General features: G+C 45.8%; 1 protein-coding gene and 1 long non-coding RNA gene across 4 annotated transcripts in view; one reads left to right on the forward strand and one right to left on the reverse strand.

The window, feature by feature from the left end:
• Window positions 1–22,775, reverse strand: part of PALLD (palladin, cytoskeletal associated protein) — a 376,038-nt gene that overhangs the window by 324,428 nt on the left and 28,835 nt on the right. The window lies entirely within an intron of this gene.
• On the forward strand, window positions 17,454–19,038 carry LOC138433718 (uncharacterized). Its single transcript, XR_011254443.1, has 2 exons — window positions 17,454–17,656; window positions 17,794–19,038. It is a non-coding gene; the product is annotated as an uncharacterized lncRNA (long non-coding RNA).

Below are 22,775 nucleotides of genomic sequence, written 5' to 3' on the forward strand. Positions count from 1 at the left end.
ATTCAACAACCATTTATGATAAAAACTCTCCAGAAAGCAGGAATAGAAGGAACATACCTCAACATAATAAAAGCTATATATGACAAATCCACAGCAAACAGTATCCTCAATGGTGAAAAATTGAAAGCATTTCCCCTAAAGTCAGGAACAAGACAAGGGTGCCCACGTTCACTACTACTATTCAACATAGTTTTGGAAGTTTTGGCCACAGCAATCAGAGCAGAAAAAGAAATAAAAGGAATCCATCCATGTGAATTTTTTATAAATTGTAGATCTTAGGAACATAAGTGATTAACACTGCCCTTTATAGGAAGCATTAAGCAGGTGACCACTTACAGTAGGAGGACCGAGGAGGGCTGAGAGGACCCCAGGGCTGCAGTTGCAATGTCCTCTGACCCCTGCTGCCCCTCTCTGGTTCTGGTCCTCTCCTGCTGGCTTTGGTCCCTGGGTCCTGCACCAGGGGGCCGGGCACCCTTGAATGTGGTCTGACCTCAGCCAGGAGCCCTGGAGACCCACCCCTCAGGGTTTGCCTCTGACTGAAAGTCTGGTGAGTGTGTCAGCCAGAAAAAGGTTTCTACCCTTGTCTGTCTTAAGATGATCATAGGCCCTCAGTCTTGAAGAGATGCCCACATTCAGACAGCCTGATGAACCATGCAACGTATTACATAAGGCTGTTTGTTGTTGTTCAGTCACCCAGCTGTGTCCAGCTCTTTGCGATCCCATGGACTGCAGCACGCCAGGCCTCCCTGTCCCTCACCATCTCCTGGGGTTTGCCCAAGGTCATGTTCATTGCATTGGTGATGCCATCCAGCCATCTCATCCTCTTATACCCTCTTCTCCTTCTGCCCTCAGTCTTTCCCAGCATCAGGGTCTTTTCCAGTGAGTTGGCTGTTCAAATCAGGTGACCAAAATATTGGAGCTTCAGTTTCAGCATCAGTCCTTCCAATGAGTATTCAGGGTTGATTTCCTTTAGGATGGACTGGTTGGGTCTCCTTGCTGTCCAAGGGACTCCCAAGAGTCTTCTCCAACACTGCAGTTCGAAGGCATCAATCCTTTGGCATTCTGCCTTCTTTACCACCCAGCTCTCACAACCGTACATGACCACTGGAAAGACCATAGCCTTGAGCATATGGACCTTTGTCAGCAAAGTGATGTCCTTGCCTTTCAACACACTGTCTAGGTTTGTCATAGCCTTCCTGCCAAGAAGCAATCTTCTGATTTCATGGCTGCAGTCACCATCCACAGTGATTTTAGAGCCCAAGAAGAGGAAATCTGTCACTGCTTCCGCATTTTCCCCTCTACTTGCCATGAAGCGATGGGGCCTGATGCCATGATCTCAGTTTTTTTAATATTTAATTTTAAGCCAGCCTTTTGACTCTGCTCCTTCACCCCCATCAAGAGGCTCTTTAGTTCCTCTTTGCTTTCCCATTAGAGTGGGGTCATCCACATATCTGAGGCTGTTGATGTTTCTCCCGGCAATCTTGATTCCAGCTTGTGACTCATCCAGCCCAGCGTTTCTCATGATGTGTTCAGCGTATAAGTTAAATAAACAGGATGACAGCAAACAGCCTTGTCAAACTCCTTTCTCAATCTTGAACCAGTCAGTTGTTCCATGCAGAGTTCTAACTGTTGCTTCTTAACTTGAATACAGGTTTCTCAGAAGATAGGTAAGATGGTCTGGTATTCCCATCTCTTTAAGAGTTTTCCACAGTTTGTTGTGATTCATTCAGTCAAAGGCTTTAGCATAGTCTATGAAACAGAAGTAGATGTTTTTCTGAAATTCCCTTGCTTTCTCTACGATCCAGCGAATGTTGGATATTTAATCTCTGGTTCCTCTGCCTTTTCTAAACCCAGACTGGACATCTGGAAGTTCTTGGTTTGCATAATGCTGAAGCCTACCAGGCAAGATTTTAAGCATGACCTTCCTAGAATGGGAGATGAGTGCAAAAGTCTGATGGTTAGCACATTCTTTGGTACTACCCTTCTTAGGAACTGGGATAAGGATTGACCTTTTCCAGTCCTGTGGCCCCTGCTGGGTCTTCCAGATTTGCTGACATATTGAGTGCAGCACTTCAGTAGCATCATTTTTTAGGGTTTTAAATAGCTCTACTGGAATTCCATTGCCTCCACTAGCTGTGTTGACAGCAGTGCTTCCTAAGGCCCACTTGACTTCACACTCCAGAATGTCTGGCCCTGGGTGAGTGACTACACTGTCGTGTTTATCTGGGTCATTAAGATCTTTCTTGTACAGTTATTCCATGTATTCTTTCCATCTCTTCTTGATCTCTTATGCCTCTACTAGGTCTCTACTGTTTCTGTCCTTTACTGTGCCCATCTTTGGGTGAAATGTTCCCTTGATATTTTCAACTTTCCTGAAGAGAGCTCTAGTTTTTTTCCTTCTGTGTTTTCATCTATTTCTTTGCATTGCTCATTGAAGACGGCCTTCTTGTCTCTCCTTGTTATTCCCTGAAACTCTGTGTTTAGTTGAGTCAAAGACTATTTGATCATTCACATATTTATCCATCTGAAATTTCTCATTGTCTGGGGCCAAAACTTGCATTTATTCTCTTCTTTCTGATGTGAGCTTCCCTGGTGGCTCAGACGGTAACGCGTCTGCCTGCAATGTGGGAGACCCAGGTTCGATCCCTGGGTTGGGAAGATCCCCTGGAGAAGGAAATGGCAGCCTACTCCAGTACCCTTGCCTGGAAAATTCCATGGACTGAGGAGCCTGGTAGGCTACATTCCATGTGGTCGCAAAGAGTCAGACACGACTGAGCGACTTCACTTCACTTCTGATGTGGCAAAGCCTTCCCCACTGTTGAAAACGCCTGTCTTTAGCTGTGACATCAAGCTCCACAGACTCGTCCCCCCCGACCTCTTGTGGCACTGGCTCCTGGTCCCTGAGCAGGGGGCCTTCCCCTGGGACTCAGGCACCACACTCTGTTGGTCTGCCTCCACCCAGGGCCCAGCTGTCATGCACCGACACCCTTCCCAGCTCCACCTCCATGTCGGATCAGGCCAGACCTTTCAGGAGAATGCTTTCCCTGGAGCTCAAAGTCAAGGTAAACATCTGAAGGCCTTTTCGAGAGACCTTATTCTTAGTTTCAGTGACTCACCAGATCATATTTGTGAAATGTTCTTTGAATATGGCCTCTCCTTTCTATCGCTCTAGATTTTTTCTCCCTTCGTTTCTTTCTGGCAGCTTTCATAATGACCCTTTAATTGATTTAACAGCTTCAAGTTTCTCCCCAGCAATTAATTCTATTCACTGCTGCCAGGGTTAATGTTTTCTTTTAAAATAATTGAATTAAAAGGTAATAAAAGATTATTGTAAAAATTAAAACAATAGCAAGATAGAACGGAAAAAATGAGTCTCCTCTTTACTGCCTGAGCTCCAGCAGGTCTGATGGATGTTCTTCCAGACTTTGCTCAAAGACACATGGATGGAAACATCGTTGCCCTCTGGTCTCAGTGCTTCTGTTGAAAGGTTGGGTGTTAGCCTGAGTCTTCCTTTGGGCAACTGATTTTGATTCTTTAGAAGCCTTTAGAATTTTCTTTTCATCTTGAGATTTCCTTTAGAGCTCTGTAAGTCTTGTAAGATTTATTCTGCCCCAGGCGTCTGGAGACACCTGCATTTCTTCAACAAAGACTGATTTTCTTCTATTATTTCTCTTGGTGTTTTCCTTCCCCGCATCTTCTCTGTTTTCTCCTTTCCCAACTGGATGGACTGTGGCCCCATGACTCTCCCTGGAGTTAATATCCTTTTGTCTGTATTTATTATCTCTTCTTTTTGAGTGTGTGATCTACATTCTCAAAACCTTCATTATTTTTCCTTTCATAAGAGATAGTCTTCTTTGATTATTTGGACTACCCACTGAAATGTTTATTTCCACAATTCTGTTTCAAATATCACTACGTCCTATTCTTTTGTCCCCTGAAGGATGCATTTTTATTTTACTAATGATCTATCTCCTTATTGGTAAGTAGGAGTACAAAAACATCTCAAAATTTTCCTTAAGCTCCTTTGGCTGCTTCTTGGGATAGGTCCTGTTTGTTCATGTTGATGATCGAGAAGCAAAGTTGTCTCACGCCACTTGGTTTCTTGTAATACAGGGCGATTCTCATGGTGTTAGGTCATACAGTGAGTCAAGACCCGGGGTGGCTGGTATGAGTAATGCACTGTGTTAGCCTGTAGCAGACAAGACTTTACTTCCTGTGGGCTCTCTGCAGTAAGAGCAGCGCTATGGAGGGGAGCTTCCCATCGAAGACACCCTGCCTCACCCTCAACACATCAAGGCAGGAAGGAATTCCCCCAGGGTGGAGTGCTTTCCTGGTGGACACACCCTCAGGAGTGCAGCCGTCGCTGTTGACCGGAGGGCCTGCAACGTGTCTGTGCAGACAGTGTTGTGTCAGCGCTAAGTTGAGGGAGGACTCTCCAGCAGCGTTCTTCATCGTTTGGTGAGTTTTCCGAAAGAGTGGCCTGTTCTTTTGGTTCATCTCTAGCCTTCATATGGGGAGGCTCTTAGGCCACTGGTGGTTGGACGGTAGGGGATGTACCACCGAGAGTCACACCCTCATGACTCCGCACCTGTGCTCCAGGTCAGCATGCGGCACCGTGTCGTCACTCTGCTCGAGGGGGCACGACATCCACGCCTGACGTTCTCTCCAGAGACCTGGTGTGCACTCGTGCTCAGTCGCGTCCAGTTCTTTGTTACCCCATGGACCGTAGCCAGGGGCAACACGGCTGCAGGGGTTCTGTCCATGGGATTCTCAGCAAGAATACTGGATGGGGTTGTTGCGCCCTCCTCCAGGGAATCTTTCCAACCCAGGGATGGAACTCTAACCTCTTACGTCTCCTGCATTGGCAGATGGGTTCTTTACCTCTGTGCCACCTGGGGGCCCCCCAGAGACCCTGAGGCAACATTTAGTCTAGTAACTTGTTCAAACAAAGTAATCAAACTATCAATTTTAGATTCATCACCATCAATTTAAAAATTATATCTAGTATTTTTAAATACTTGTTATTCTAAAACAGTCTTGTTACCAAATATATTAACAGATAGTAGAAAAAGAAAAGTCATCACACAGTCCCCTAATTATACACATTCATATATATGTATACATGCTTGCCATACTTGTTTATATTAAATCAGTAAATTTCCCTGCTGTAAGAAATCACTAATAATAAAACATCGTATTTTTTATTGCTCATATCTTGAATTAGGAATATGGATACTAGAGAGGATATTTAAACACAAACATTATATATAATAATTATATAATATATTTTATATTTAAATATAAAATATTTAAATTCAGGAAATTTAAATATAAAATATATAAATTTTATAGCTTATAGAAGAATTTCTTCCAGGGAGAGAATTCTCAGTTGGAAATATCTAGATGTCAGATATCCAGAAAAGACCAAAACTCTGATTCAAAGTGATGTATGCAGTCAAATGTTCACAGTTTACAACAGTTAAGACCTGGAAGCAACCTAAGTTTTCATGGGCAGACGAATGGATAAAGAAGATATGGTACATACACGATGGAATATTACTCAACCACGAAAAAGAATGAAATAATGCCATTTGCAGCAACATGGATGGAACTAGAGGTGATCAGATTGAATGAAGTCATAGAAAAAGACAAATACCATATGATAATACTTATACATGGAATCTAGAAAAAGATACAAATGAACTTATTTACAAAACAGAAATAAACTCATAGACATAGGAAACAAAGTCATGTACCAAAGGGGAAAAGCAGGGGGAGGGATAAATTGGGAATTTGGGATTAACAGATGGAAATTACCATGTGTAAAGTAGATAGACAATGAGGATTTACGATCTAGCATGGGGAACTACATTCAATATCTTGTAATAATCTATAATGGGGAAGAATCTGGAAAAGAATGGATGTGTGTATACATATAATGAATCACCTTGCTGTACATCTGAAACTAACACAACACATAGTTGTAAATTAACTATGCTTCAGTTTTAAAAAAGATGGTGCCACAACTTCAGAGGAGGAGAATGTGGTCCTGACTGTTAGAGGAAAACAAGTCAGTACCCAAGCGAGAAGGGGAGGCTGAGCAGGGGTGTGGAGAGGCCAGAGCAGGATGGGGAGGGCCCAGGATCAGGCACATTTGGGGAAGTTCCGTGATGTCATTTCATCCCCGGGTTATCTGCTCTCTTAGCTTGCATATACTGTGGTGTTCTGGTGATCTTGCCTCTGTTTCACAATAGCTTCTATGAAGGTGATCAAGCTCATGAGGGAAAACATTTCAAATGTGGAACCTGGGGAGATGCTGAATTCCCACATTAGAGTCCCTGGGAGCAGCACAGAAGCCTCAGTTGGAGAAAGAGGAGCCCAGGGAGTGAGGAAAGAGGTGGAGGCAACCCTCGGGCATGTTCTGGACTTCCACAAGCCCTACAATTGGCCAGAGAGGGAGACGATCATATCTCTTGAGAGGCAAAAACCCGCAATTACAGCTAGCAGTGCTGTCTGTCTCCTGAAAGTCCAGGCTTCCTGGATGACGGACCAAGTCCTGTACCTCAGACACTCAACAGAACTTGACCCTCAGGGTGTGTTTATAAATGTTCATCTCCTGAAAAGCACATTCCTAATCCATGCGACAGTCCTTCAATAACATGAGAGTGGAAGGCCACTGGGCCATTTGCAATGAGACATTTATTTCCTGAAAAGGTTGAGATTACTGTTTAAAATACTGGGCTCCCAATCTTTGAGATCTTAGCTAGCTGTCATCTATTGTTGACTGCAGTGGATAGATTGTGTGTGTTAGTCGCTCAGTCATGTCTGACTCTTTGCAACCTTGTGGATGGCAGCTTGCCAGGCTCCTCTGTCCATGGAATTCTCAAGGCAAGAATACTGGAGTGGGTTGCCATTTCCTTTTCCAGGGGATCTTCCCAACCCAGGGATAGAACCCAGTTTCCTGCATTGCAGGCAGATTGTTTACCATCTGAGTCACCAGGGAAGCCCAGTGGATAAGTTAGCATTAACTGTTACTTTTCCATTTCTGTACAATTAAATTCATCTACTCTTCTGGAGAGTAAATCTTCATCCAAGATTTCATTCAATTCTTCCAAAATGGAATTATTCTTACCAGAACCTGAGGACCACAGCAACTGCTGAAATAAAAATATTTTTAAAAATGATTGATAAGCATGAAACTGAAAGTCGCTTGGTTGTGTCTGACTCTTTGTGACCCCATGGAATTCTCCAGGCCAGAATACTGGAGTGGGTAACCTTTCCCTTCTACAGGGGATCTTCCAAGTATCTCTCCAAGAGTACTGGAGTAGATGGACTATCCCTTTTCCAGCAGATCTTCCCGACCCAGGAATCGAACCAGGGTCTCCTGCATTGCAGGCAGATTCTTTACCAACTGAACTATGAGGGAAGACCTACTTTGAAAAGTACACACACTGTACGTAAGCCAGTCTTCTTTAAAATGAAAATACACATCTGGGCCAATATTTTAGGTAAAGAAGATATATATCTTGCTTTGATTTCTCTAAAGATTTATTTTCATTTATTTAATCTGGCTTTCATTTTGGAAAACAAAATTGTCAGTACTCAGTCATTTCTTTGATAATTATTTGACCTAAAATCTCAACCACCTCCTTCAGTTTTGTGATTGTCTTTGTCCCCCGAGACTTTTCATCAGAGAAGCTGTGGTTGACCTAGACCTCAGGTAGCTTTTAAACATGAAATGTCTCAACTTTTTTCACATTAAATGATAATTCTTTGGCTTTAATAAGTCAGAGGCAAGTTGAATTACCAACTTGCCAGGTTAATTTTCTGGACGGGAAAGCTTGCTGTGTCCTGTACTTGCGTTGGTGTCCACTCTGTCCAAAGAACAGACTCAGAGATGATGTCTTGGCCACTTGAGGACTCGGCCTGCAGTGGCCAAGTCCTCAAGTGGAAGAAGATAACAAATGGTTGGTTTCAATCACTGAGTTTTGGGGTGGTTTGTCATGCCCCATTAGGTGTACAAAACACCACTTCAAATATTCAATACATAAACCACCAAGGATTAGCAAGGCTGCCGAACAGCCAGCTTTTGGCCTTGGTAACCCCAAATACACCATTAACCAGCTATGTCTTTGTGTGATTATACACCTCCTCCAGCCTCAGTTTCCCCCCCCATGTAAGATGGTGATACAGTACTTGTGGAACTCACCCCAGGGAGCTCTCGTGAGGTCTGGAAGAGAGAATGGATATAAAATCCTTGGAGAAGTGCCAGGCATATGTAACTCTCAGTTCCATGCTCCTCATTATTTTGCTAATTGACAGAGAATGTACAAACAAGGACATTTCCACAGATGACATAAAATGTGTTTTGCACCTTCACATCAATGTGATTCTTTTACCAAAGAATAGAACTGGAGTGGAAGTTTAATTAAAAAGTCTAAAACAGTGAGATGTGATAGGGAGCAAGGAGCTGGAAAAATCACTTCTGAGCCATGAGTTGCCCAGAATTCACCTTCTCAATCTCAGGGTACAAGGTTTCAGGACCTGTTCATGCTGCCGTATCTGGGTTTAGAGGACTATGGATCATCTTCTAAGAGTGGAATGGACCATCAGAAGGAGCACGCATGACTGTGGTCCCAGTGAGGAGGAGAGGACACACCACATCCCAGATAACACAAGAGGGTTTCATGAAAGGATGGATCAAAGGTGCCAGCGTTTCAGGAAACCCCAGGGCTGATGCGTCACTGGGGACTGCGGGCAGATGGTCACACACCTCTGCCTGCAGGGAGGAGCAGCTTTGAGACCAGGCACATACCACTACCTTGAGGGGGCCTTCGCTGGATGGAGGCTAAGCTTGTAGGGAGGAAGCCGGGGTCTAAGTACCTTGAATTCCTCTCCTTCTTTCCCCTGCCAGGGCTCCCTGGGGGCTGCACCCACTAGAGCCTGAAGTCTGCTGTGGCCCATGCAGGTCATGTCCTGGGGCAGGAGAGAAGGGTGAAGGAGGGGAAGGAAGGCCTCCCACACAGGGCAAAAATGCCGGCAGCAGACTAACAGATCCTCAGGTTGAAACACTCGTACTTTTATAACCTCAGCTGCAGTGTTGTGGCATCTTGGGCCAAAGGGATGTGTGCAGGTTTCCTTTCTGATCCATGAAGGCACAGGGACCCCGGGGGGTGCTTCTCCACATCCCTGGTTCCTGAGTGTAAGTCAATAGGGCCAACCGTAAGTGTCTCCCCACTCTCGGGAAGGGCTGTGGTCAGCGCCGTGGGGAGCAGCCCCTGGAGAGGCTGGGCAGCCAGGGGAGACTGTTTGTTAACTGACCCCCGGGGGCCCCGCTGGACCTGCGTGGCCCCAGCGCTCCTGCCGGCCCAGCACTCTGCTTCCCAGCTTTGCTGTCTCTGCTCCTTTCTCCTTGGAGCAACTTCTGGTGCCCCTTTCCGATTCTCTTTATGGAGCTTTCATTTTCCTTGGTAATTTTTTAACCTGACTTCAAACTTGCTCAATGCTCTGCTAATCTAAGCTTCGTGGACCGTGTCTGACTGACTAAACAGCCACCTGGTGAGGGTTAAGGACCACTCTCCACCTCAGAGCCCCAGGTTGGCGGGGTTTCTCGTCCTCGTCACCCGTCACCTGCAGCTTGAAGCAGAGGTGCTGGCTCAGCTGTGGGCTGTGTTTAACACAGAGAGAACCAAGTCATGTTTCTGTAAACCTACCGGGGGGCAAGCTGGCCTCTGAGACCAACACAAGGCCAGGGGACAAAAGACAGAGCTGATGTGCAGCGTGGGCATGGGAGAGGGTGGACCCAACTCAGCTTCAGTTTGGGTCATAGTTTACTCTGATTCCGCAGACGCACAAAAATAACATTTCAACCTGAGCAAAGTGTAATGAAAGACAGGTTTCGTCTGGGTTTAATCTCTTTATGATTCGTCACAATCTGGAAGCCAGAAAACTATCAAAAGGAGAAGAGAAACACATGTGTGACAGTTGAGAACTTGAGGGAGACCAGTGGAGTCAGGGACCGCTGAGGCCCCGGGGGCATTCGGGAGGCAGCTGGTGGAGAGTGGGGCTATGCTCCCAGAGAAGTAGGGGGCCATGTGGGCAGCTGGACCCCGAACTGGAAGGCTACGGGTGGCCTCCAGGTCTCCTTGGAAGATACACCTTTAAATTCCAAGGAGCTAAAGCCATTTTACCCAGTACGCTGGATGAATGCATGTGAAGATGTTAAGATCCACAGATGAAAGGGACTAGGTGCGTATGTAATTTTTTAATTGGCAACGTAAGTATTACAGGTATATATTGTCTATTATATGGTGGTAGTAAAGCTACTTTGACTCGGTGTGGGAGAGACACGCCTTGTTAATGGAATCATCTTTCTACCTGCATTGGCCTGTTAGGAACTGGAAAAAAACGCAATCCAAATTCAGTAGTTCTCATACCAGAGTGGTTCTATGGGTTGTTTTCCTGTGGTACAGCTGCTGTTTAAGTGAAAACACCATCTCTGATCTGAGGTAGCACCTTACCTTGTTCCCTTACAAAATAGTGGGACAAATGAAGCACTTAAATCAAATGCTCCATCCCCCCCAATTGACATTTTTCTCAAACATTAGGACCTATGATGGAAATGTACTGGTCAAGATGTCTGTGGAGAGGAGTGTATACAACAGGGTAGCACTTATTTCCCGTAAATGCACAAGTGTTGTGCAAAACCTGAGGAAACTGACATTTTCTCAGAGACTTCCCAGCTTCACGGGTAATGCCATCCTGCCTGGGTCCCCACACCACATGGGCCCTGGAGGCTTTCATGCTGGGCTGAGGTGTATCTGCCATTTGGTTGTATACATGGACTTTTCATGTAATCACCACACTTATCCTATGTGCTGCTAGAAGTCCATTTAATTCTTTAAAAAGGATGAAGTGAAAAGAAAGTGTTACTTGTTCAGCTGTGTCTGACTCTTTACAACCCCAAGGACTGTAGCCCGCCAGTCTCCTCTGTCCATGGGATTCTCCAGGCAAGAATTCTGGAGTGGGTTGTGATGCCCTCTTCCAGGGGATCTTCCTAACCCAGGAATTGAACCTGGGTTTTCTGCATTGCAGGAGGGTTCTTTACCATCTAAGCCACCAGGAAAGCCCCCTTCTTAATAGCTACCTGTCCAAAGTTTAAATGATTGATTCTGTAAGAAGTTATCTTACTGTGTGTTACGTTACAATGGCCTTTTTTAGGAAGAGGCTGATCTGCAGTTAACTAAACTAACAGGCTGGTTTCCTGAGGCCTGCTCCCCTCTCTCAGGCAGTGATGATCTGTCCTTGCTCTTGGGGCAGACGTGCAGGATTCTGGCTGACGCATGCCGAAACATTCCTGATCAAAGTGTGGCTGCTGAGCAAGGAACCGCACAGTGTCACAGCGGGTCACAAAGCACGTCTGTCTGTTCTGCGGGGATTACCGCTCTGTTTATCATAGACGGGGCTAAACAGCTTTGCCAGTGGACACTACGGCCCAACCCCCACACGCTGCATCAGCCTAGAGGTGCTCCCCCAACAGCATCCACACCATGAGGGCCTGGGAGTGGGCACTGTCCATGGCTTCCTCAAGAGGAACAGTGACCTTTGACCATGGCCCTTTCCCTTTGCAGGTCTCCTTAACCGTATCTGGGGGCAGTGGAAAGAAGCCATTCACAGGAATTTAGCGTTTAGAGAAATAGTAACTCCCGTGTTGGGCATTTGTAAAGGTAAACTTGGGCTCATCTCTCTCTGTTAGGGGTGCCCTTGTGAATGAAGTGTTGTGCATCCCTCTCTACTTTGTCTGGCAGAATAGCGTAGTGGACAGTTCAGTTCAGTTGCTCAGTCATGTCTGACTCCTTAAGACTCCATGGATGGCAGCATGCCAGGCTTCCCTGTCCATCACCAACTCCCGGAGGTTACTCAAATTCATGTCCAGCAAGTCGGTGATGCCATCCAACTATCTCATCCTCTGTTGTCCCCTTCTCTTCCTGCCTTCAATCTTTCCCAGCATCAGGGTCTTTTCTAATTGGGCATTTTCCCTAAATTCATGTCTTACTGCACGTACTAGGGAAGAACAAATCTGACTCATATTTGATCTTTGTCTTTTACTTAAACCTTTGCATTCTGTTGCTTTTGCTATGAGTTAATCGCTAATAGGTGGCACTACTTGGAGAAGCTGGCAACTACTTGGAGAAATGGCAACCCACTCCAGTATTCTCGCCTGGACAGGGGATCCTGGTGGGCTGCTGTCTATGGGGGTCACACAGAGTTGGACACGACTGAAGTGACTTAGAATGCTTGCATGCATTGGAGAAGGAAATGGCAACCCACTCCAGTATTCTTGCCTGGAGACTCCAGGGACAGGGGAGCCTGGTGGGCTGCTGTTCACAGGGTCGCATAAAGTTGGACACGACTGAAGCAACTTAGCAGCAGCAGCAATGGTAAAGAACCCATCTGCCACTGTGGGAGACATAAGAGACGTGGGTTCGATCCCTTGGTCAGGAAGATCCCCTGGAGGAGGGCATGGTAACCCTCTCCAGTACTCTTGCCTGGGAAATGCCATGGATGGAGGAGCCTGGTGGGCTGCAGTCCATGGGGTCACAGAGAGTCGGACACGACTGAAGAGACTTGGCACAGCACAGCAATCACTAAATGACTGTTCCTTGCAGCCATAAAGACACAGGAGAGCCCATCCTCAAGGCTCTGACTTTTAAAGCTATGACACTTTCCATTCATAGAGAAAAAGTTGCAGAACGGAGAATAACGTTTGTCTTGATGGAAGTTTCCAGGAGCATCATGATCTGACCTATGAGGAGAGCTGCAAGAACAAGGACTGGGACACTGAGAAAAGCAACAACTAGCTACACTTCCTCCATTCTAGCAGAAAAGAAGCCTGACCTCTAACTCAGAGAGGATGCTTCTTTGGGATGCTAGTCCATCTTCAGTCTGCTGGCTTTGCAACTAAAGTCACTATTTGTTTGCCCCAACTCATCATCTCTCAATTTATTGGCTTGTCCTGAAATGAGCAGTGAAGGAAAGTTACATGGCTCAAATAGGCTGGAGTTAAAACTCCCCTCTGGGTCCTCCCCACCATTCTATGCAAAACAAAGAACTCTCTCACCCAAAGAAAAAAAAAAAAGGACATTAAGGTTGATTATGCCCAGCTCCCAGCCGGTCCAGGCTCTGGCCGATCTCCAGAATTCCTTGTCCCAGCCTTTTAAGAAATAACTACTCTGAGCAACCTTGGAGAAGAACAGGTCCCCTTAAGACAGTAGATTTCCACATACATGCCTATATATACTTACTCTTTTCTTGGGTTAGTGCAGCAGCTCACTAATCTGACTGCTGCCCCTTCTGCCTCATTAAAGGGGATCTGTTCCTGTACAGTGCCGATCTGGTTCTTTTTCCAAACTTCCCCTTCTCTAACTCCCTTACCCTACAAGCAGTATGAGCTTAAACTCTGTAACATTAGTTCCAAAGATAATATTGCAGTTCATTGAATGCGGCATGCCACTCACTATAAGCCATCATTATTTTATAAACCTTGAAGAAAGAAAAAGAGAGCATGTAGTAACTATGATGCAAATAACTCAACTAAAGCAACAAAATAAACAGCTCTGACCAAGTCTGTGTGTGCAGAAGCAAAGACAGCCACACCATGACTGTGGTCTGGCAGTGACTATAAAGTGCCCTTTACTGCAAGATGTGTTCTGACTACAAAGACAAGAAAATGTGACAAAATACGTCTTAGAATCCAAGAATTGTGATAGTATCTACCTTATGGGAATAAACGAGTTTATAAATAAAAGGCTCCCAGGGGTGTTTCCTAGATGGGGAAACAATGGAAACAGTGACAGACTTTATTGTTTTGGGCTCCAAAATCAGTGCAGATGGTGACTTCAGTCATGAAATTAAAAGATGCTTGCTTCTTGGAAGAAAAGCTATGACCAAACCTAGGCAACATATTAAAAAGCAGAGATATTACTTCACCGACAAAGGTCTGTCTAGTCAAAGCTATGATTTTTCCAGTAGTCATGTATGGATGTGAGAGTTGGACTATAAAGAAAGGTGAGCGCAGAAGAATTGATGCTTTTGAACTGTGGTGTTGGAGAAGATTCTTGAGAATTTCTTGGACTGCAAGGAGATCCAACCAGTCCATCCTAAAGGAAATCAATCCTAAATAGTCACTGGAAGGACTGATGCTAAAGCTGAGACTCCAATACTTTGGCCACCTGATGCAAAGAACTGACTCATTGGTAAAGACCCTGATGCTGGGAAAGATTGAAGGCGAGAGGATAAGGGGACAACAGAGGATGAGATGGTTGGATGGCATCTCCAACTCAATGGATATGAATTTGAGCAAGCTCTTGGGAGTTGGTGATGGACAGGGAGGCCTGGCATGCTACAGTCCATGAGGTTGCAAAGAGTCGGACATGACTGAGTAACTGAACTAAACTGAGGGGTGTCTGGCATTTGCTAAGTACTCAAGGAGTGTTGACTATTAATGCCATTATATTTATTATTATTACTGGGGAGTGACTACAGCTTTCATGAGGTTCCAACATCAGTACCTCTGTAGGGAAAAGGAAGAGGAAGTGCTCTGATTGGTGACTTAAGGGTGATCAGTGAGGGGCTGAGAAGCACGCAGTGACATCACAGCATAAGCTGCCTACGCTTTGGTGGCGTGACATCTCTGCACGAGGATGCACAGACACGTGAGGCACTGCTCACACACCGCCCCCAGCCTCCGTCTTAACTTCCCAGGGCTCCTGAGCAGGGTCTGGCAGGCCCTGGACAGGAGTGAGGGGGCCGAGGGACGCCCTGACCCTGACCTGATCCTCGTGTCTCTGAAGAGTCCCTTCTCAGGACTGCCATTCCAGGCGTCTTGCTGCTCTGTACTGGTCCCTTCGCCATTACCAAATTCACTCCGTGATCTGGAGAATTCTTAACCTCTGTCGGTAGTGGTTCAGAGTCCAAAAGGGAAACAGAGGCGTTTGCCACCTCACCTCCCAGACTTCACATCTACTGCCTTTTCTGCGCAGAAGCATGACTGGAGCGTTCTCTGAAGATGCAACTGGTCTGTGATAACGTCTATGACGGTAAAACTGATTTTGGAGACCTTTCTGGCTTTTACAGGAAGAATCAACTACCTCAGACTGTGAATTACCTCCCCAACTCCAGCGCCCTCACTTTCTCCTTCATCCCCTCCTCCTTCTTCAGAGATTCTCCTTCGTTACTTGGAAATCCTTCCCCCACACTTGTTTTCTATTTTTCCGTCAGAGAATACTTCTCCAATTCCAGCAATCAAGGCTAAAAGCTGTTACCTTAGGGGAAAATCCTTATTCCCGAGGTTATTTTTATTTAGGGTTTCGGGCACACATGTGGATTATATAACCCGTGACTGGAAACTTGTTTATGTGGCCTAGTTTGCTGTATGCTGGTACACAAAACCAGACTTCACTGTTAGAGCTTATAACCAAGTTTCCACTTGAAACTATCATTTTTCTGCCAAGAACATGCTGATGGGTTTATCAATGCTCAGGTGACTCTACAGTTTACTCCTCTTCCCTGGAGAAGGAAATGGCAGTCCACTCCAGGACTATTGCCTGGAAAATCCCATGGACAGAGGAGCCTGGTAGGCTATAGTCCATGGGGTCGCAAAGAGTCGGACACAACTGAGCAACTCCCTGGCAGATATTAAATAGGACACTATTTCTTGGCTCAAAGAGACTGTAAGTAGGTTCCAATCTTTTTTTTTTTTTTTTAAAAAAATCAATGACGGTTTGTTGCAGGAAGGGGGCTCAAAAGGGGGCTCTTGTCTAACACTGCGTGTTGACAAAGCAAGGGACACTATTGGGAAGCGGCGCCTGGGGAGAGCAGGAGGGCAAGGGAGCCCAGGAGGACTGCTCCTATGTGGCTTGCAGCCTCGGGTTTTACGGTGATGTGGTTAGTTTCTGGGGTGTCTCTGGCCAGTCTCTCTGACTCAGGGTCCTTCTTGGTGGTGCACACATTGCTCAGCCAAGGTGGATGGCAGTGAGAAGGATTCTGGGAGGTGGTAGGACACCTGGTGTCTCCTTTGAACCCTTCCCAAACTCCTTTGGTTGGTGGTTGCTTGTTAGTTTCGTGTTCCTTCCCGGGGCCTCCTGTCATAAAATAACTCATGCAGATGGTTACAGTGGTGCCTGATAAGGCACGGCTGTTGCAGTCAATGCGTTTCCCCGAACGTGTTCAGCAGTTAGCTATGATTTTCGTGAGAGGAGGTGCGCTCAGCGTCTTTCTACTGCGTCATCCTGTCTCCAGAACCTCTTAAAGCAACTAAACTTAAATAGGAAAGAATCATTTCCATTGCTTCACAGGAGCTGGTACCACATTTCTGCACCTTGGCCTGCTTCAGAGCTGGAGCAAGTCGCAGACTGATCACTGTATTTGCTACAGTTGTGTTTATAAAGTAACTCCATCGAAAGAATGCAGCCTCCAGGTGGAGTTAGAGGACTGCTGTAATTATGCCTGAGCAGATGCAGAAATCCACGTGCGGCACTGCCCCTGGCAAGTGAAGAGACGGCAGGGGTCCTTAGAGCAGCGCGGCAGAGAGGACTCCAGATGCTGAGTGGTTTGCACAGTGAAAGGGTCTAAAACTGGGGTCAGATTCTTTCAAGACGACTTCTTCACAGTTGTTTGCATGAGAGTAAACGAAACTTTCAAATAGCACATTCTTTTCCTTTTGAGAGCCTTGCTGTATGGTAGAATACTTAGTAGGAAGAAAAGACAAAATCAAAGCCAATTATTTAGCTGAGGGAAAAGCCTGCCTTTGTTACTCATATTGCTTTTGGAGTTTTCTTCCTGCTGAAATTATTGGAATACAAAAACAGGGAGTGGTCGAATTGTTGGGGCACCTTTTTCAACAGGCTTTAGCAAATATTTAACAAGCAACTGTGAATTAAACTCAGGAAAACTGTTGAAGAGTTTTAAAAGCAGCAAGAAAACAATAGTTGATGAGATTTGAGTTTTGGAAGGCTCTCCAAGTTGACAGTAATGCATAATGAGGCTGACATTTGGAAAGAGGATGGGGAGATAATTAGCCATAGGAGGGAGGGGTGGCGATAGGAAGAAATCACCTTCCTTGGCTGAGAGCCCATTCCTGCAGCAGGAAGGAACAGAAGGCCACATGAGGTGAAGGTTCTAGAAGATGACAGTAGATCAGAGAGAGGGGAAGGGTTCCACAACCCACTGTGACTGGAGGGTGATTCTGATTTCCAGACACTAACCTAGGACTCCTGCCCAAGCAGGGTCAGGAACAACTCCAAGAAATATTGTATTCCTGAAAGAACTGTTTGTTCAGCCTGTGGTGTTTACACATTCCCTTTCCATAAGCTCTGCACCATTGTGAGTACTTAGTCCAAAAGAGGACTGCAGCATTAGGACTTTAAAAAAGATGGAAAAGATCCAGAGAGTTTGGAGAAGGTAGCTTGTAGGGTGGTGGTGGTTTAGCTGCTCAGTCATGTCCGACTTTTGTGAGCCTGCCAGGCTCCTCTGTCCATGGGATTTCCCAGGCAAGATCCTCCAGAGGATCTTCCCTACTCAGGGAAACCCAGGTCTCTTGTAGTGAAGGCAGATTCTTTACTGTCAGAGCCACCAGGGAAGCCCGATAACCCCAGAGGTAAGTAATTTTATTATTCCCATTTCACCAATAAGGAAACTGAGGCACAGAAAGGGTAAATGACTGGCCGAGGTAATTGGAGATTCACAGAATCTGACTGTCAGCCACTAAGCTCTTCTGCTCTTTGTTCCACACAGCATGTGTGTGAGAGAGAGCTGGACCATCAAGAAGCTTGAGTGCCAAAGAACGGATGCTTTCAAACCGTGGTGCTAGACTCCCTCCTTGACTGCAAGGAGATCAAACCAGTTGATTCTAAAGGAAATTAACCCTGAATATTCGCTGAAAGAACTGATGCTGAAACGTGAGTTCCAATACTTTGGCCACCTGATGCGAAGAGCTGGCTCACTGGAAAAGACCCTGATGCTGGGAAAGATTGAGGGCAGGAGGAGAAGGGGGTGACAGAGGGTAAGATGGTCGGATGGCATCTCTGACTCAATGGACATGAGTTTGAGCAAATTCCGGGAAATGGTGAAGGACAGGGAAGCCTCATGTGCTGCAGTCCATGGGGTCCCAAAGAGTCAGACAGGACTTAGCGACTGGACAACAACAACAGCCCAATACTTTATGCATAAGCATATTTTTAATTCTAAAGGGATTCTTTGTAACATCCTTCATTTCTTGGGAAAATTTACATCAGTGTTTGTCTATTGATTGGTTTTCTCATTAAATTCAGAAACTTGGCCACTGAAATGGACTCTGAAATGATGAGATCAGTTCTTTAGAGCAAGCACCACTGGCTACTGCTACTGTGCAGCTAGATACTGATGACTTGCAGTGGATTCAGGTTGTGGCTAGGGCAATACCCCATGTTTGCCTTGGACATCAAAGGTACTTCTCGGGTCGTGGAGACGTCAGATGTGCAAGTCCTCATGTGCAGGGGGCCTGTCACAGTATCGTGGGCCACGGGTCGACAAGGGAGCGGTGACAGGCAACTGCCGTCCCTCTGTAATGTTCAAACCACAGAATAGCAGCTGCACACAACGAGGGCAGTGTTTCCTGGGCTAAGGAGTTCATACAGTTCCACAGAAGGATTAGTACTGATGTCTTCAAGTGCGTGAAGGCTTGCAGACGTAGGACTAACTTTTCAAGTGAGATTACAAGGGGGCCGATCCTGTGGCGAAGCAGGGATTGAGAAAGAATGCAGAGGCGGGACGAGGACAGACAGCGCGGTGAGCTGTGTGCTGGCCATTTATTAGCTCTTGGAACGCAGGGCTCAGAGACAAGTCTGTGTCTTTGCGGTGAAACTGAAGGTGCTGCCCTGTTGCTTCACCTCTTTTGGCTTCTGGTTCATTGGCAGTTCAGTGTCAGAACATGTATTGTACTGATACAATACAGAAGATGAAAATGTTCAATTCAGCGCAAATGTACAGAGAAAGGAAAAAGATGGAAAGAATGAAAGGAAATGATAATTAAGAATGGGACAACAGGAAACCATAACTAACTGGTGTCATTTCCCTTGGATTCTGTCCCATTCTGCTTGCCCTTGCCAACCAGATATGATGGTGGCGGGGAGACAGTTGGTTTTTGCAATTCTCATTAATTAGATGTCTGCTAATTCTAAAACGGTACTCTGTGTGTGTGTGTGGGTGTGTGTGTATTTACGTCTAAACATGCATGTTAAGAACAAGAGGCTCACAGACAAGTCTTTGTACCCTTGGCAGCCAGTAAACTGCGTGGATGACACCATAAAAACCTTTGGCATAAGACCACATACATGTAGTATTTTTAGGAACACCATGAATTTAAAATAAGAACATTTTCAAAAGCTCTAAAATAGAACTGAAACAAGCCAGAAAACACTCATGTCTCATGAGGGCAAACGGGTAAGCACCAATGTGTTTAATTCTCGCTGTTTGACACTCAGACTCGAGGCATTTTCTGGATGTGCTTGTGGATGGCACCTGCCATCCGTCAGAAACACCGCTGCAGAAAGTACCAGTACATCAATGGGAGAGGAGAGGGGTAAAAAGACCACACTTTTCAGTGAGTGAAGAGTAAGGTGACTTACACCCATGTCTGCCCAGCCCACCTGGACACAGAATGTCGCCGCAGGATCGCAGCCCCTGGACCCTCCTTCCACGTGTTCTTTGGAACCTGAAACAGCATGGCAGTGCCACAAAACACGACAGGCAGGACACCAACACAAGCCAGAGTCCCGCTCCTGTTTACCTGAAGGAGATGAAGCCACTCTCATGGACAGGTCCACTATCTTTGATGACTGTTAGGTCCTTTCCAGATTTTGGAAACTGCGCTGCTATGACCATTCATATCCGTGCATCCTTATCCATATGGGCAGTTCCTCCAGGCATAAACACACACCTAGGAGAGGTCCATTCATTCACTTACTCAGCACATGCTCACTGAGCACCTGGTACCTACAGGCAGCATTCTAGGTCCAGGGACTCAATAGCGAGAATCAGCTGGAGGTCCCAGCGCTCCAGGAGTTTATAAGGGAGACAGACAACAAACAGAACAAGTGTACCGCGTATCAGTAAGTTCTATGGAGAAAACCAAAGTGGAATCTGAAAATGATACAAATGACCTTATTTACAAACAGAAATAGACACTCAGGAAACAAACAAGGTTCCCAAAGGGGAAGTGGGGGGGCAGAAAAAATTAGGAATTTGGGATTAACATATACAGACTACTTTATATACGGGCTTGCCTGATGGCTTAGAGGGTAAAGAACCCGCCTGCAGTGCAGGAGACCTGGGTTCAATCCCTGGGTTGGGAAGATCCCCTGGAGAAGGGACAGGCTACCCACTCCAGTATTCTGGCCTGGAGAATTCCATGGACTGTGTAGTTCATGGGGTCACAAAGAGTCAGACACAATTAAGCAACTAACACTTTCAGTTTATATATAATACACACAGACTATTGCATATCTATTTTATATACAAAACAGATAACCAACAAGGACCTGCTATATAGCACTCAATATTTTGTAACCTGTAAGAGAAAAGAATCTGAAAAAGAATCTCTCTATATACAGAGCTGAATGTATATTCACTGTATAAACTGAATTACTTCACTGGACACCTGAAACTAACTAACTGTAAATTCACTCTACTTCAACTACACAAAACAAAAGAGTGGGCAGGCCTGTTCTTTTCCCCAGGTCAGTCATAGAAGGCTGGCTCTGAGGCAACATTCAAGGAGAGAGATGGAGGGTCCAGGCCCGCATGCACCTGGGGATGAACATCGCAAGTGGAGGGAATAGCAGGCGTGGAGGCCCTGGGCATGCAGAGTCCAGCAAGGATGCTGCTGCGGCTGCAGTGGATGAGGCAGGGCTGAGAATCACCGTGGTGTTGGAGAGACGGGGCCTTTTCACTGCGTATATGACTATTTTACTCTGAGAGCAAGCAGCAGGCACCAGACAGCTTTGCACTGTGCTGTGATCACAAGCCCACGAAAAAGAACCAAGCCAGGCGTAGTGTCACCTGTGATGGTGGGTGGGAACCGTGAGCAGATAAGGAAGGCGGTGCGGATGCCCAGGGTTGGGGGAGAGGGTGGCGGCTGAGCAGAGCCTCAGGCAGAAGGCGGTGGGTTCTGGGTGTGGAGGGGGTGCCCCTGCACTCTCAGGGTGGATGGGGAGATGTGAGGTGGGAGGGAGACAGAAGCGCCTGTCCGGCGCCCAAGCAGAGACGCCAGCAGACTTCCGGGTGGGTACTGCACAAAGTCCAGAGGCTGCTGCTTTAACTCCCTGTCTGCCCTAGCATCATCCCCACGCTGTCTGTGCCCACTCACATGTCACACTGCAGTGACCCCTGAGTGGTCAGTGGTCACGCAGCTCCTCTGAGGGTACAGCCTGCTGTTGATGTTGACAACCGTCTTCAACAGAGGCAGCAACCCTGGGCTAAGCCATGTGGACTGTGACTTTGCAAGCACTGCAGCGTCACTACCTGCCTGCCACATTTTTCTCAACCAAAGCGGCCAATAAACAGGACACATTGCAATCTGAACCCCTTTGAGTGAAGAGCGAGCCAGCGGCTTGTTTCCATGGCTGCTTTCTTTGGAGGAGGTGGGAATTTCCACCAATCCTGTTGGGCTTCCCAAGAGGTACTAGTGGTAAAGAATCCACCTGCCAATGTAAGAGACATGGGTTGGATCCCTAGGTCAGGAAGATCCCCTGGAGAAGGGAACGGCAATCTACTCCAGTATTCTTGCCTGGAAAACCCCATGGAGAGAGGAGTCTGGCGGGCTACAGTCCCTGGTGTCGCAAAATCGGACACAGCTGAGTGACTGAGCAGCCAGTGGCGCTGCATAGGTTTCACAGAGCTCATCCCTCTTGTTTCGGCTTTGGTGATGATCAAGGTTTGCTAATATAAACTAACTGGAGGTCTGCAGGTGCTGGAGTTTGACTGTAAAAAGAAAGAATTTAACTACTTTAAATTATGCATATAATTGAAGTTTTATTAGGCTAATGATGACCTAATAGGCATCTTATGATTATGAGCAGGGATGAGTCATTGGCCTAGAAGACTGAATATTCCTGGATTACTGCTGGATTCTACTTTCACTGCAGTTAAGGAGGTGTCTAAACTGGTTTTTTTCCTTATGAGTTTGCACACATTTAGCTTACAGTGTAATTCAAATGTGAGGATGGTTTGGAATACTGTTCAGGAACTGGGAATAACTTGCCTTGTTTGTAGCTGATAGAGAGTATCTTCCTTCTCTGTCTTTATTTATTTATTTTAGAATCTGTAATCAATATTTATTCTCCATTTTAGGAACTTCAGTTTTTCTTGTTTTATTTTTTATTTTTTTAATATAAATTTATTTAATTGGAGGCTAATCACTTTACAATATTGTATTGGTTTTGCCATACATCAACATATTTGGTTTATGTTGATTGACTTATTTAACAGTATTACCTGAATGCAAAGTAAAAGATAGAAGAACCAGGAATAGCTATGTTTTAAAAATATAGGTCAATACTGCAGAAATCATCAGGGTACCATTTTCTTTAAAGACAGGTGAAGTCTGAATTCCAAAGCTGAAGATGTTCAAGGTGAGTCATTACAGGGCATGGCCAGGAATTCAGGACCTGGGTTCTGTTCTCTAGGACCAACTGATTCTTTTTCTGTTCCTAGGTAAAAAATTTCCTAGCTTTCTTAGT

The sequence above is a fragment of the Ovis canadensis genome, chromosome 2 (assembly GCF_042477335.2).
Source record: "Ovis canadensis isolate MfBH-ARS-UI-01 breed Bighorn chromosome 2, ARS-UI_OviCan_v2, whole genome shotgun sequence".
Taxonomy (NCBI): Eukaryota; Metazoa; Chordata; class Mammalia; order Artiodactyla; family Bovidae; genus Ovis; species Ovis canadensis.